The 16,260-nt window shown below is 38.8% G+C and overlaps 1 protein-coding gene across 1 annotated transcript in view; it reads right to left on the bottom strand.

The window, feature by feature from the left end:
• Positions 1 to 13,038, bottom strand: part of LOC126293291 (F-box/LRR-repeat protein 7-like) — a 137,573-nt gene extending 124,535 nt beyond the window's left edge. The window contains exon 1 of the mRNA XM_049986412.1: positions 12,761 to 13,038. The gene's annotated coding sequence lies outside the window, so the exon portion shown is untranslated. The remainder of the gene's footprint in view (positions 1 to 12,760) is intronic.
• Between the last annotated feature and the right edge of the window lie 3,222 nt (positions 13,039 to 16,260).

Consider the following 16,260-nt stretch of genomic DNA (forward strand, 5'->3'; position numbering starts at 1 on the left):
AAGATATTCATTAACTGGTTGAAACTCCTTGTGATCTTGGCTAATAAAAAGTTTTTTAAAAAAATCACTATATTTGTAAATCACCTCCTACAACACTGACAGTGTTAGGTAACTACAGTTTTGTAAGATACGCCTGTGAGAAGTTCATCCAGAGACTTCAGGTAAGAGACTAACTAATCAAAAATTCAAGACGGATATTCTCTTCTGCGCCATTGTTAATTAAGGTTCACGGAATCTTCTGTCTGGCATATTCCCTAAAATCTCTGTGGTTGGTGATGAGGAAATAACGTTAAAAGGAATTTTGGAACATTGCAACATGCTGTCATACTGCGTGACTTCCAGCAGTTTCAGAAGAGCTCGACATACCATATCAGCAACATATATTTTGCTGTTCTCTTGGTTCCACTGTTAAGTTCCTTCCCTTTCTAATGTTCTTTAAGTGATTTCCCTAGTTCTCTATATAATAAACATCTCATTACTATGTACACTGATGACACATATCATGTCTGTAGCAGAGACAATGAGCCCAGTCTTATTGAAGAGATTCAAAACTTTATTGGAAAGGCAAGACCTTGCTTTGATAGAGACAACTTAAAAGTTAGTGCAAAAAGAAAAAAAAATTATTCACAATAAACCATGTGGTCCAAATAGACACAAAATTTTGAGTTATGACATTCTTTCAAAAACTTGTTTGAAATGTAAATTTTTGTGTTTATACGTAGCTGGCCGATTTTCCAGGAAGCAACAAATTGACAATATCCACAAAAAAATAATGTTGTCTGTATATATTAAGGAAATTATTACCATACCTTAATTCTGAAACACTAAAGATTGTATATTTTTATTAGTATATCCTTTCTTGTATCACAAAATACTAATGTCAGGCAGGACCTGCCACACTAATACGAATAGGGCTCTCAAATCGCAGAAAAGGACTTTGAGGATTGTAATGGAAGTGAAACACTAAACATTCTTAAAAGGCCTATTTCCCAGTTTCAATATTCTCATGGTTTATGCCACATTTATAAACTATTACAATAATGAAAGAAGACACTAAGGCCACAAACAAACATTCAAATTCACAACCATACATTAATGAGCCAAAACATCACTGATTCCGCGTATCAGGGATTAGACAATTTGTTGGTAGTTTGTGGAGTCTGTGGCATTTGATGTCCACGCACAGGTCACGTAAATAATGGACCGCTGATTTGCATCTGCGGTGATGGCACCCAATAGCGACCCAGATGGGTTCCGTAGGGTTTACATCAGGGGAACTTAGTTGCCGAGACATCAATCTCGGTTCACTATAATGCTCCTCAAACCACTGTAGCACAGTTCTGGCTCCAAGACGTGCTAATTATACTGCTGAAAGATGACATCACCATTTGGGACGACATCAAGCACAAAGGGATGCAGGTTGTTCGCAGCTGTCAGTGAGTCTTCGACTACTACCATAGGTCCCATGCAAGGGTAGCAGAATGTTTCCCATAGTATAATACTGCTCCCACCAGCCTGCAGCCATGGCACGCTGCACGTTTTGAGCCACCGTTCACCTTGATATTTTTGAAGATCACCGTCGACCCAGTGTAGCAAAAATGTAGGTCGTCCAATGAACCGACACGTTTCCATTGATGACGGTTGTATCCATTGATGACAGTTGTATCCCGATGGTTCCTTCCCCACTGGAACGTTGCTTGACAATGTCAACATGTGAACATGTAGGAGTGGTCTGCTGAGGAGCTTCAAGTTCAATAATGTATGATGAACAGTGGGCTCCAACACCCTTGTGCGTGCACCAGCACTATGCTCTTTCAGTAGAGATGCTACAGATCACTATCTGTTCCTGTTGTGGTCTTCAGTCCTGAGACTGGTTTGATGCAGCTCTCCATGCCACTCTATCCTGTGCAAGCTTCGTCATCTCCCAGTACCTACTGCAGCCTACATCCTTCTGAATCTGCTTGGTGTATTCATCTCTTGGTCTCCCTCTACGATTTTTACCCTCCACGCTGCCTTCCAATACTAAATTGGTGATCCCTTGATGCCTCAAAACATGTCCTACCAACCGATCCCTTCTTCTAGTCAAGTTGTGCCACAAACTTCTCTTCTTCCCAATCCTATTCAATACCTCCTCATTAGTTATGTGATCTACCCATCTAATCTTCAGCATTCTTCTGTAGCACCACATTTCGAAAGCTTCTATTCTCTTCTTGTCTAAACTATTTATTGTCCACGTTTCACTTCCATACAACGCTACACTCCATACAAATACTTTCAGAAAAGACTTCCTGACACTTAAATCTATACTCGATGTTAACAAATTTCTCTTCTTCAGGAACACTTTTCTTGCCATTGCCAGTCTACATTTTATATCCTCTCTACTTCGGCCATCATCAGTTATTTTGCTCCCCAAATAGCAAAACTCCTTTACTACTTTAAGTGTCTCATTTCCTAATCGAATTCCCTTAGCATCGCCCGACTTAATTTGACTACATTCCATTATCCTTTTTTTGCTTTTGTTGATGTTCATCTTATATACTCCTCTCAAGACACTGTCCATTCCATTCAACTGTCTTCCAAGTCCTTTGCTGTCTCGGACAGAATTACAATGTCATCAGCGAACCTCAAAGTTTTTATTTCTTCTTCATGGATTTTAATACCTACTCCGAATTTTTCTTTTGTTTCCTTTACTGCTTGCTCAATATACAGATTGAATAACATCAGGGAGGGGCTACAACCCTGTCTCACTCCTTTCCCAACCACTGCTTCCCTTTCATGCCCCTCGACTCTTATGACTGCCATCTGGTTTCTGTACAAATTGTAAATAGCCTTTTGCTCCCTGTATTTTACCCCTGCCACCTTCAGAATTTGAAAGAGAGTATTCCAGTCAACATTGTCAAAAGCTTTCTCTAAGTCTACAAATGCTAGAAACATGGGTTTGCCTTTCCTTAATCTTTCTTCTAAGATAAGTCGTAAGGTCAGTATTGCCTCTATCCAACTTTAAAGAGCAGAAAGCCTCTGAACCCCACATTCTGTGAATAATCGTGGACATCCAACCATTTACCACCTAGTGATAGTTTCCATGACCTTCTACCTCTTTTCCGTAGATGCTCACAACAACAGCGTGTGAACATTTGACTAGCTTCACCATGAAACTTCCTGGCAGATTAAAACTGTGTGCCGGACCGAGACTCGAACTTGGGACCTTTGCCTTTCGCGGGCAAGTGCTCTACCAACTGAGCTACCCAAGCACGACTCACGCTCCGTCCTCACAGTTTTAATCTGCCAGGAAATTTCATATCAGCGCACACTTCACTGCTGAGTGAAAATCTCATTCTGGAAACATCCCCCAGGCTGTGGCTAAGCCATGTCTCCGCAATATCCTTTCTTTCAGGAGTGGCAGTTCTGCAAGGTTCGCAGGAGAGCTTCTGTAAAGTTTGGAAGGTAGGAGACGAGATACTGGCGGAAGTAAAGCTGTGAGGACAGGGCATGAGTCTTGCTTGGATAGCTCAGTTGGTAGAGCACTTGCCTGCGAAAGGCAAAGGTCCCGAGTACGAGTCTCGGTCCGGCACACAGTTTTAATCTGCCAGGAAGTTTCATATCAGCTTAACATTCCGCTGCAGAGTGAAAATCTCATTCTAGATTCACCAGTTTTGATTCATAGGCTCTGTGTAATAATAATCTGCCCTTTCACAGTCCATTAGTTCAATGGATTTCCCCATTTGCAGCCCATATCTTCAATGGGGTGATCCACTATCCGTGTCTGCTCCGCTTACATACTTTTGTTACTGTCTGACGTACCCAGAACACAACCAGGCAACATCCAATGTTGTAGTGGGCAGTGGTCATAATATCATCATGTTTTGGCTAATCAGTGTAAGAAGACACATAAAAGAAAGTTTCATATAGTGACTCCATGAATGGCTTGTCTGTAAATGCATGTGTAAGTTGGCTTTAATATGAATAATAATTTAAGCCACAACCATGTCCTAGAAATCAGTAAATGTAATCACCACTCACCCCACGATGTAGTACGGAGAACAATCTATGATCATGGGTCATCTGATCATTTTGCCAATCCCGCCAGATGTTACTGGCAGTATATGAGCCTAATTATGATGCTACTGCTTTTTTCAAGCAGTTCCTCATCCAATATCTTGAGACTGACAAGGGAACGTTCCCAAGTGTCAAATTTGGTGGGTGTGTGGAGGGGCAAAACAAAGCAATACCTGATTTTTGGCTTGTGCCGAATTTCAGTTTTAAGGGGTATGACAAATTCCCCCTGGCTTCCAAATGAAAATGACCTTCCCTGTCTTCACGCATTAGGAATAACTCCTGTTGCTAAGCTGGCCCTGACCAGTCCACATAGTAATCTAATTAAATACTTCCCTGCTTGTTTCAATAGAGCTGCCGAGATACCATCTGGTGCCTTGAATGGTTGAAAAATTCCCACTGCCCAACGGAGTTTTTTTGAAATCAACACATTCTCTGACAAATTCCCAGTTCTCCCTCTGATTACCCGTAAACCAGAGCCTCTCAGGTACTGACTCTTTGTCGATGTTGTCTGTCATAGTGCACTGAGGGAAGTCTGTCTCATGAAGCACATTCAGCATTTCACTTGGTGTCCTTATATGTGCATCGTCTTCCTTTCTTAGAGTACCTCCTGGGTTAGCTGGTGTTCTAGTGAGGATTTTATTATGTCTAGCTGTACCTTCCACTTCCTCACAGAATACCTTCCAGGATGACAGCTTCACTAGATTGATAACATGGTTGTATTTGACTAGGGCCTCCAAATTTTTTGCCCTTTGTCCTTGCTTTCTTGCAAGGTTGAACGGTCTTCTCCCCTGCTTCCTTTGCATTACCAGATGGCTCTTCCATCGTGGTATATTCCTGTTTGTGCTTTTTTTGTATGGGTAGTTTGCTAAATATGAGGTCATAATGGAAGACGTCACTTCATATTCCATTTTCTCAAAATATACTGGGTTGCTTATTAAAGTTCTGACTTCAGATAAGAGAGAATTTAAGTATTTCCTAAATGATTCACAGCTTGTTTTGCTCGAATTCCTGTAGCCTGAGGTCTGTTTAAAACCCGCTACAACCTTAAGCTTAAAACACATCAGGTCAGATAAGGACAGCTCCAGTGCCGCATGCCATAGTTTGATATAACTACCTATTAGAGTGAATCCGAAGTAATGTCAATAGCTTTTCCCTTCCTCTATTCCTGAAGGTAGGTTTCCTACACCTATTTAAGATTTCCAAATTAGTCTCAAGTAGAAATTAGAGCAGGTGCTCAGCTCTACTGTTGATGTTGCTGCTTCCCTGTAACAGATCGTGGACACTGGCATCACGAACAACAAGCAGTTGTTAATTTTCTGCTGTGTAGCTGTCTACCTGTTGCCTCACTTCCTAGGGCACTGGAGTTTTGCCTGTATAAGAAAGACAAGCTGAAGGCAATATGATTTTCCCTCGTACTTCTTTCCTCACGCTGTTTCATCCTGACAGTCATTGGAACCAAAGTCCATCAAAGGCACAAATGAAATTCCATTCTTAACACAGACGCATGTTCTGGGGTTCTTTAGATTTTTAGCATAAATCAACTTACCTCCAGTTCTGCCATGGCCTGAAACACCACCTGTATACAGGACAAGTCAAGAGGGAAAGGTACATGCTTTGAATGCTGACAGTATTAGTAATTCTGAAGGAAAATTTTATATGAATACACGTCCTGTTCTTATCAGTTTCCGAGGAAACTAACAAAACTAATGGGGAACAAGACAAATGCAGCTGACAGTAAATGAAACATTGTGCTCTAATGTTTTGTTTAATTGTGTACATTTCCTCCAAAAGAAGTTCAAAAAGTCTACTGTCAACTGTGTTCTGCAGCTGTTATAGACAGTTGCTGTGTTGCTGGTCTGAGCTCATTTGTACGGTCCTTTACTCAAGAACATGCATGTACAATACGAGTGAGAAGTTTCTTCTTTGTGAAATACAAAACGGCCAGGAAAGACAATCCTGCAAACCATAATGTCAGTTTGGTTATATTCAGACGTTGAGTGCTGGTGAAGAAGAGCATCCAATAGATGCCTATTATTTTCAAACAGCTCTCTGTCAGATATGGTTAAGAAAATGACATACATTCATTCAAAGTATTCTCGTTCATAATCACCAATACTGTCACTCTTCAAAGCATGCAGATCTTCACTCACCATATATAAATAGGGTTCCTGGATCAGAGCCACATGCACCTCCTATCTTCCCATCTGACAACTCAGGATTGCCGTTGCCCTTTTACTGCACTGTAGGTTCATCTAACTTACTTCGACGATTGCTTCCAATGTCTTTGATTATCCTGACTGCAACCTGTAAGAATCCTAAGTACAATTTCAGACCTGTTCCCGCATTGTTGTCTCGGAAGTTTCTCTGACTTTCACCATGAGGGTTTGGCTGTCTGATAAAACCTTTTGGCTGACTACCCTCCAGTACTCTGTCAAGATCTTCTGGTTCTACACATCTAATTTCTCAAAAAGAGTCTTAGGGAAAGTAACCTTAAAAAGTTTTGGTACTCAAATTGAATTCTTTGTGGTCTCTAAAAACTTAGTTGCTGTCTATTGAGCAGCAACTTCACATCCACCCATGGAGATATTGGTCACCATCTCCTTACGACAATCCACAGTTTCCATCTCCTCAAAGATAAGGGCACTCTTGTCCATGTAGACTCTCCAAAATTTGTGTGCTATACATGTATCCTCCCCATTATTTGCAAAGAGATCCATATGATCAAGCTCCACCTGGCATGAGGTTATGTTGAGCAGTGGATATCACTGTTAGATAACTGTCACCCAGTAAACTGAGCCTGCGGTACTACAGGCCTGTTTCCCTAGTTCTCACCTAGGCTTTTTTGGATCTCTTTATCCTCAGAAGGGAATTTAAGCTGCATTTCTTGTTCTCTCATTCCATGTCTTAGAGGTAGAAGAGTGTCTTATTACCTCCTTCAATCTGAAACAGTTTTTTGAGGTCTTCATCTGCATCTACATGGCTACACTGCATATCACACTAAATGTCTAGCAGAGGGTTCATTGAGTCACATCCACAACAACTATCTATTATTTCACTCTCTTAAGTTCAAGACATTTTAGTTCCCACTGTTCATGTTCAGCAAATCATCGTTTTTCTCCCTTTTCATTTTGCTCTTTGAGAAGTTTCCTCCTCTGAGCCCCGGACACGGATTTGATTTTTCTATTGTCTGATCCAATTCCGGAAACAACATCCACCATTTCCAGGCCAGTTGCTTTGGTGTTTGGGACCACATCAAATTTGGAATGATTGTTATCACTATTACAACTGGTTTTTGGTTATACCGGTTTGTTCCTTGCCAGTTAACTTGAGTGTTAAATCACTCAAAAAAAAACAAACACTTTTTTGTTATTATTTCAAGTTATAAACCTAGAAACTGAAAAAGTTTGAAAAATTTTGACATTCTTAGTTTCAAGATACGTAGAATCAAAATATTAAATATCGTAGGCAAATAAAAGAAAAAAAATCTTAGTCCATCCACTGTTCACTGGTGTTCTTTAAAAGTGGTAGGTGTCTGAATATTACTTTTAAAAAATCACCATTAATATCCTACTTCTAATGTTTTGAAACTTTAGCTCTCAAAGCATGTAATCAGAAATCATACCACTATTTGGGCATTACGAATAGTCAGTGGTAAGTAGTACAAACTGAGTTCAAAGGACTTTCGTCTTTCATGTTAATTTGTCCATTTTCAAGGGCTACAAGCAGACACAGGCATATTATGTAGACATTTTTATTGTATACTATGAATGAATCGTCGTTCAGTTTCTAATTTATTACAGTTATCTTAATTTACTGCCTCATTTATTATTCCATAGGAATGGCAGACCGCAAAATCTATTTTTCCTAATTGAAAGAGTGTCCTCGTAGGAGTACAATAGCTTCTTTATTGTCCTTCCGAAAGCCAAAAATATGAAGGGAAATGCAAACAGTCTACAAAGGAGATTCCTTACAAACCCCTTGTGTAAGCCCTCCTAGAATATTGCTCACGTTTGTGGGATTTGTATCACAAATCTACACCTGCATGGATGCTCTGCAAATGACATTTAAGTGCCTGGCAGAGGGTTCATCGAACCACCTTCACAATTCTTTATTATTCCAACCTTGTATAGCGCACGGAAAGAACAAACACATATCTTTCCGTACGAGCTTTGATTTCCCTTATTTTATCGTTGTGATCATTTCTCCCTATGTAGGTCAGTGTCAACAAAATAGTTTCACATTCGGAGGAGAAAGTTGGTGATTGTAATTTCGTGAGTAGACTCTGTTGCAAATGAAAAACGCCCATGTTTCAATGATGCCCAGCCCAAATCCTGTATCATTTCACTGAAATTCTCTTCCATATTTCACGATAATACTCTCTCATATTTTGTGATAATACAAAATGTGCTGCCCTTCTTTGAACTTTTTCGATGTACTCTGTCAATCCTATCTGGTAAGGATCCTACACCACACAACAGTGTTCTAAAAGAGGACGAACAAGCATAGTGTGGGCAGTTACCTTAGTAGATTAGGACTAACAGGGGTTATTGAACACACAAAGAGAAGGGCTGCACAAATGGTCACAAGTTAGTTTGAGCCAAAGGACACACAGATGGCGAAAGAAATGAGGCACTGAGAAATATAAGGGCCTAAAGCACACCATTATTGAGACCAAATTGTAGTCAATATCAAAGAAATAGGTGAGAAAACATTTCATGCACCTACAGTGCAAATAAATCTGACTCCCTATAAGATCAGAAGATTCTAGAAGGATGTGTAAATGCTAATATTTCACAATCATGAGTGGTGTGCTTTAGGCCCTTACAGTTCTCAGTGCCTAAAATGAATTGGGAGGCTCTTGATGATAGGCAGTAACTATACCTTGAACCACTATGAACATAGCTTCAAGAAGTGCTTTATGAATGTAGGAATATACAACAAACCCCTACATATTGTTTTGCTAGGAATTGAGAAGAACATTAGATTAATTACAGCATGCACAGAGGCATTTGAACAAACATTCTTCCTGTACTCCATAGGTGAATGGAATGGGAAGCAGTCCTAATAACCGGACAGCAGGAAGTACCCTCTGCCACGCATTTCACAATGGTTTGCAGAGTATGGATGTAGATATCTGCTCGACACAATGTGAAATGAGGAGTCCCCATTTCGCCACAGTAGTGATCACAAGTGTGTACTACATACAGGATGAATGCAATGTTTCTTATACACTGTAATTGGCATCAGCTACCGTATTATTTACATGTACCACGTCACAGCAACATATATGATGATCTCTCTTACTCATTGATGTAAATACTGATTGTGTCAGTTACTAAGTTGTAACGGTGTAATGCCTTCATTTTACGACCATCGTTATTACACTGGCCATGAACAATGAAAACTGCTTTTAATGTGTGTGTGTGTGTGTGTGTGTGTGTGTGTGTGTTTGTGTGTGGATGGATGTTGTGATTTTAAGAAAGATTTTAATTGTGTGTGAAGCTGTAATGGCACCAAACACTAATCAAGAATGTTTCATGGTCTGAAGATGGCTAGATTGTAAGCTGAAACCAGTAATCAATCCAAATAAAAGATTTCATATGCAATCTTGAGTTCACAGATTTTCAATCCCTAATGTATATAAAAAAATTTACAGCAGATCCTGATTCTCCTGGTTAACAATATGACCAAACCTGATGTAATACAGAGTCCTATATAGCACATTGTTCTTGTCACACAGCTTTATAGCAAACACTGTTACTTGCCAAAGGTTTCATCCACCTTGAGTTATCTTGTGAATGGCCTCTATCCACAGACACACTGATTACAAAGACCACACATACAAATTGAAATGACAACACCATAGAAACTGTAACCATATAGTACCTTTGCCCAACTGTCAAATATGATGATAAAACATCAAATTATAAAAATTACAAGACTGGATCATTAACAAGAAGAGCAAACCATAAAATTGCTTATAGCATGAGTCCTTAATCTACTACACATTGTCATGCAATACAGACAGACAGTGAGCACTGATGATATACGTAGGCATGTACCTAATTTTTTCATCCGAAAATAAGATTAACAAACATTATAATAAAAAAAGGGTTATATAACTTTCGCTGATGGTCTGAAGGCGACAATCTAGCCGAAACGGATCCATCACAATAAATATATCATTAAACTACTATAGCACCAATTTGGATTTTGTTACATTCCTCAGAAATATATTCTACGCTGTGGGACCATTTGAGTAAAAATTAGTGACATTAATGTCATACAATATTATGGTGAATAAACTGTGTTATATATGCATATGACTTAATTACTTACAGTAACAAAAGTCATATAATTAAATATGATATGTTACCAAAATAAAATTGTCTTAAACTTCAAGCATTTCGAAATCATTGCAACATCCAACCTTGTGGCACCAATCTAGGTTTGGAGCAAAATTACAAAAATATTCAAATGTGCGTGAATTCCTACCAAACTGCTGAGGTAATTGGTCCCTAGACTTACACACTACTTAAACTAACTCATTCTAAGAACAACACTCACACCCATGCCCGAGGGAGGACTTTAACCTCCAGCGGCAGGGAACGCACAAACCAAAATTACAAACGCAGCAATAAATACCCAAAATACTGGACAAGAATATCTTGTTAAAACCAGAATTATATGTCATCCAGGACTTAGCAATAATTCCATTCCACTAATAGTGGATAATTTATTTAGATTCACAGATAAATACATTGGTTACAGAAGTCATAATATATGACACACTCTTGAAAAAATTCCATATATGATGTTTCAAAAAAAAGAAAAGTGCACAAACAAGCCTTCTAGCTACAGCCCCCTCTCCAGTACAATTTTATTCAACAACAAATAACTTTACAAACATGTTTACAGCAGATAAACAAACACTTTTAGACAAAGAACTGAAATATGACATCCAACCGAAACTAAACAAAATAAACGTAAAAAATACAATAGCAACTACTAAAATACCCACTGACATGCAAAACTACCAACAAGACACCAAAATACACTAACTGTAAAAGTAGAACAGACCATAGAAAAGGAAACAAACCAACAACATATAACACATACTTAAAGAACAGCTGACCACATCATCACCACCAACATAAATAACAAACTCACCTGAAACCAAGCAATAGCAATCGAGGCTGACAAGGACAGAAGCTTCATCATAATTAATCAAAATGATCATATAAATAAAATGCTTTTTCACAACTAATAAATAATACAAATCTCTAGAGATCCTATCCACAACTATGCAGCCAAGACAAAAAATTTAATTCAAAGCTGCAACGACATGCTTACATAGTTTGAAGAAAGACAAAGTACTGCAATGAACCAAAGAACACCACAATTACACAGGCAATCAATGCCTCATCGACATCATTTTTCTATTCCTCCAGTGGATAACTGTATGAACAGTCCCACTTACCTTACCAGCACGAAAATGTATAGATTAGGTCTCATGATATACATTCAATACCAATCTCACTGTAAAAAAATTTCATATACTGACACAAAAAGTAAAAGACATCAACACTCCACCTAAGGGCAATCTAGTATCATTTGATATTACCAGTCTGTAGGCTATGTACATATCAGAGAACAAGCTTCCACAAAACAGAAAAAATTCAGTAGAAGGGATACAAGAAATGACAGATTTACTCAATTTAGTTAAAAACAATTATTTGAAATGAACAATAATATGTACTTTCGATTAAGACAGCGTAAGTGTTGGTTGCGTAATCGCCTGAACCCTAAGTGATATTTTCTTAAATATCATTAGAAGAAAAAAAAAATTGCACTCACAAATTCTCTAACAAAAAGGATTGAGGTTTTGATTTGGTGGATGACACGCTTGCCCTTACAGTTGTTGATGATGAACTCGACATCCAACATATCCATCAAGCAGTAAACAAAACTACAAGCAATAAATAAAACTACAGCCTAAAATGCACTTCACCATGGAAACAAACGAAAAAAATCAAGTAATTTCCTGGACCTCGCAATCACTAATAACAATAATTTAGACATTTTTGAAATTTATAGAAATCACACAAGTTAACATCATACATATTAATTATTGCCATCCAAAGGCACACTAGAACGTACATTTCTAAGTAATGATGAACAGAAAAGAAAATTTACCAGTGAATCAAGCATCCATACAAAAAGAACTCAATACATTGTCATATATGGCACAAAAAAATAGTTTCATCCCAGACATAGGAATGCAGACATATAAACACCTAAGCAACCAAAATTTGACTAGGACATAAAATTGTCCAAAGGAATTAAAAAAAAAAAGACTACTCCAACTTACACACCTACAACACATTTACAATATCAAACGAATTAAGTGCACTAATGAAGAAGGCAAGTATCCAATTGGCGTTAAAAATCAACATCATCCTGCTTAGACCTCACTCGAGAAAAACAAAATTACCAATATATTCTAATCGAGGCATATGCAAAACCGAATATCACGATTTCAATAAACTCTACATAAGACAGACTTCGTGCAACTTCAGTTTTATATATTGCGAGCACACGAGAATTTGGGAAATTAATCCAGCTCCACCCTTCAACCACTTACAGAACGAGAACCACAACGCAGAACAAATGGAGTTAGCAATGAAAATTTTACACATATTACCTAAAGGTTTAACAATGAGTGTACTTGAGGAGACAGAATTCACGCAATACTACGCATTTGGTGGCGTTTTAAATAGAGAAACAGATTTCAAACACAAACATTTCATACGAAATTTTATTGATTTTTCTAAGCAACCAAAGACTGGATACTGACGCAAACAGAAACAACTACCCACCTACACATCGATTACAGCCCAAAACGATAACAACTGTTGCAACGATAAACATTAGCATCCTTGGCCAAATGTCACTCTGTCGAATCTAAGTGAAATTATAAAAATTACTACAAAGTACCTTGACCAACAGGAGCAAACCACAAACAGCGTATGGCATAAGAATCCTAAACTACACTATGTTGTAATACAAGACAGAGCAACACCGGCCAGTGATACCGTATGGACACAAAAACCAAATTTGAATATCTGAAAATATGACTAACAAGCATTATAATAAAATAAAAAATGTTAAAGATGGCAATCTAGCCGAAATGGAATCATTGCAACAAACACATCGCTAAACTAGTATAGAAAAAACTGGATGTTATTATATAATGACCTCCAACTGTATCATTATTTTCCTTTGTTCCCGTAGTTTTCTGTAAAGGTAGTTTACGACAGAATATCTAACTACCATTCTGAGAATAGCCCAGTTTTACTTCTGGACACCCTTCTCTATAGAGTAAGAAATACGTGACCTCGTGAACTATTTCCTGTTATTTTCTGCGATCTTATGATAAGTTTTTCGGTAGCGTTTAGCATAAGATTTTAACAGGGACACTACAATTCTTTGGCCTTACATGAAGGTAGTCATAATTTGAACACTCACTTCAGAATTGACACAGTTACAAAAAGTTATCAGTTTGTTGATAATGGCATATCTGAGGCCATCAAAGTGGTCTCTATTTCCATCTCTTCAGATGAAAAGACATGTGAACTTCCAGCAGTTTCTGAATCATGACACTACATGATGTAGCCATTCGGTAACAGAGCTGACACAACTTTGGTCACAAGAGAAATAGAGTGAACAATTATTGCTGATGAGTGATGCAAATAACTACAGAATATTATTTTGAGCTGTGCCACTTTATTATACTTCTTTGGTGACATTAAGTGAAATGTGTTTCATTGGTTGTTTTTGACATTTATGCAGTTTTTCTTAATAGTGTCCAGTCACCGGATCATCAAAAACAGTAAATTACTATACTACACTCTTCAGACAAAAATCATGGGATAGCGACATGCACACATACAGTTGACGCTAGTATCGCTTACATAAGATATGACAGGACAGTGCGTCGGCAGAGCTGTATTTTGTGCTGAGTTTACTCATATGAAAACGTTTCCTATGTGATTATGGCCCCATGAGAGGAATTGGTTCAAATGGCTCTGAGCACTACGGGACTCAACTGCTGTGGTCATCAGTCCCCTAGAACTTAGAACTACTTAAACCTAACTAACCTAAGGACATCACACACATCCATGCCTGAGGCAGGATTCGAACCTGCGACTGTAGCAGTCGCACGGTTCCGGACTGCGTGCCTAGAACCGCGAGACCACCGCGGCCGGCTCATGAGAGGAATTAATAGACTTTGAATGCCGAATGGTGGTTAGAGCTAGATGCATGGAAGGTTCCTTTTCGATGGGGAATTCAATATTCTGTGGTCCACAGTTCGAGAGTGTGCCGAAAATACCGAATTACAGGCATTACCTCTCATCACAGTGCCCGACAACCTTCACCTAACGATCGCGAGCAGTGGCGTTTGCGTAGTGTTGTCAAAGCTAATACACAACGTGAAATAACCTCAGAAATCAATGTGGGATGTACGAGGAGCTTACCTGTTAGGGCAGGGTTCGTATGTGATGCACAGCCCATGAGGAGATGGATCCGGGTTGTCAACAAGGCACTGTGCCAGCTGGCAGGACTCCATAGTGCTGTGGGCTCTGTTTACATGGAATCGACAGAGTTCTCTGATCCAATTGAACCAGTCATTGACCATTTGCAGCCAGTCGTGGACCTCATGTTCTCAAACAATGATGGAATTTTTATTGATGACAATGTGCAGTGTCACTGGACCACAAATGTTCGGGAATGGTTCAAAGAACATTGTGGACACTATGAGTGAACGATTTGGGCACCCAGATCATCAGATGTGATCCCTATTGAACATTTATGGGACATAATCGAGAGCTCAGTTTGCGCACAAAATTGTGTGCTGTCAATATTTTCACAATTATGGGCGACTATAGAGGCAGCATGGCTTAATATGGCTACAGGGGACTTCCAACGACTTCTTGTGCCCTATGCCAGACAAAGGGAGGTCTGATACTTTGTCACCTATTATCTTAGCAATAGTGATAAAGGGATATGTGTAGGATGGAGGGGGGGGGGGGGGGCGTTTAAAATCTGCTGAGGAGAGCAAGACTTGACTAAAGTTAGCAGGTTCAAGTGGTTGTTGGTTGCAGAAATTATGCAGACATAAAGAGGCCTTCACAGGACAGACTAGCATGGAGAGCTGCATCAAAACAGCCTTTGGGATGAAGACCACAACACCACCATCAGGGAATATAAATGTAAGAAATCTTAGGTCCCTGACGTGGGTTGGTGGATAACCAAACTTTCACAACTGGCAGCAAATGAATTTATATATATATATATATATATATATATATATATATATATATATATATATATATATATATAAAATCAAATATGGGAGGGCAGCTCCCCAGATTGGCATGGTTTGCCCCCCCCCCCTCTCTCTCTGATATGTCAGTGTCTGTTGGTGACTCAGTATCTGGATGAGTTGCGGTAGGTTATTTTCCATGACCCAATAGGTTTCTTTTTTGCTTTCATGTAATATTTATTATTATATTTCTCAAGCTAAGCATATAAGGAAAGGGCAGGTACTTTATTTCAGTTTCTATAGTAATGTGTCACATCACCAACAACTTTAATCTTTGCACAATTCAGTGTACCCTTTATCCATATGGACACAGACTCTGATTCATTTAGTTTACGATGATTCCTTTTCCTAAGAGCCAATGGCATTTTAGACATATAATAAGAAGTACCACAATCTCTGTTATACACTTCACATATCTGAAATGTGTCTCTCTGACAAAGGACAGTCGCGACCTTGAGCATGCATCTTGTTCTCTTAGTTGGTAAATGTTTGATTTAGGGCTGCTTGTTGTGTGGGAAAATATTGTTCTTTTGCAAATCTCATGAGAGTGTAACTGAAACAATGTTGGGGTGCTGGACAGCTGAATACCCGCAATTATTCCCTAAAACGCCATCCCACCTCACATCTTTGCTATGAACTATGGATCCTCGCTGCGTATGACAATGGTCATGATATCACTTGTCAAAAGAAACCCAGAGGACATACAAGCGCTAATGACACAGACCAATTTGTATTGAAAGCTTTGTTAAAGTTATTTACTGTAGTAAAATCAAATATATATTAAGTTGATGCATAAGTTCATAGTGCTTTTGGTTCGC

The sequence above is a fragment of the Schistocerca gregaria genome, chromosome 10 (assembly GCF_023897955.1).
Source record: "Schistocerca gregaria isolate iqSchGreg1 chromosome 10, iqSchGreg1.2, whole genome shotgun sequence".
Lineage (NCBI taxonomy): Eukaryota > Metazoa > Arthropoda > Insecta > Orthoptera > Acrididae > Schistocerca > Schistocerca gregaria.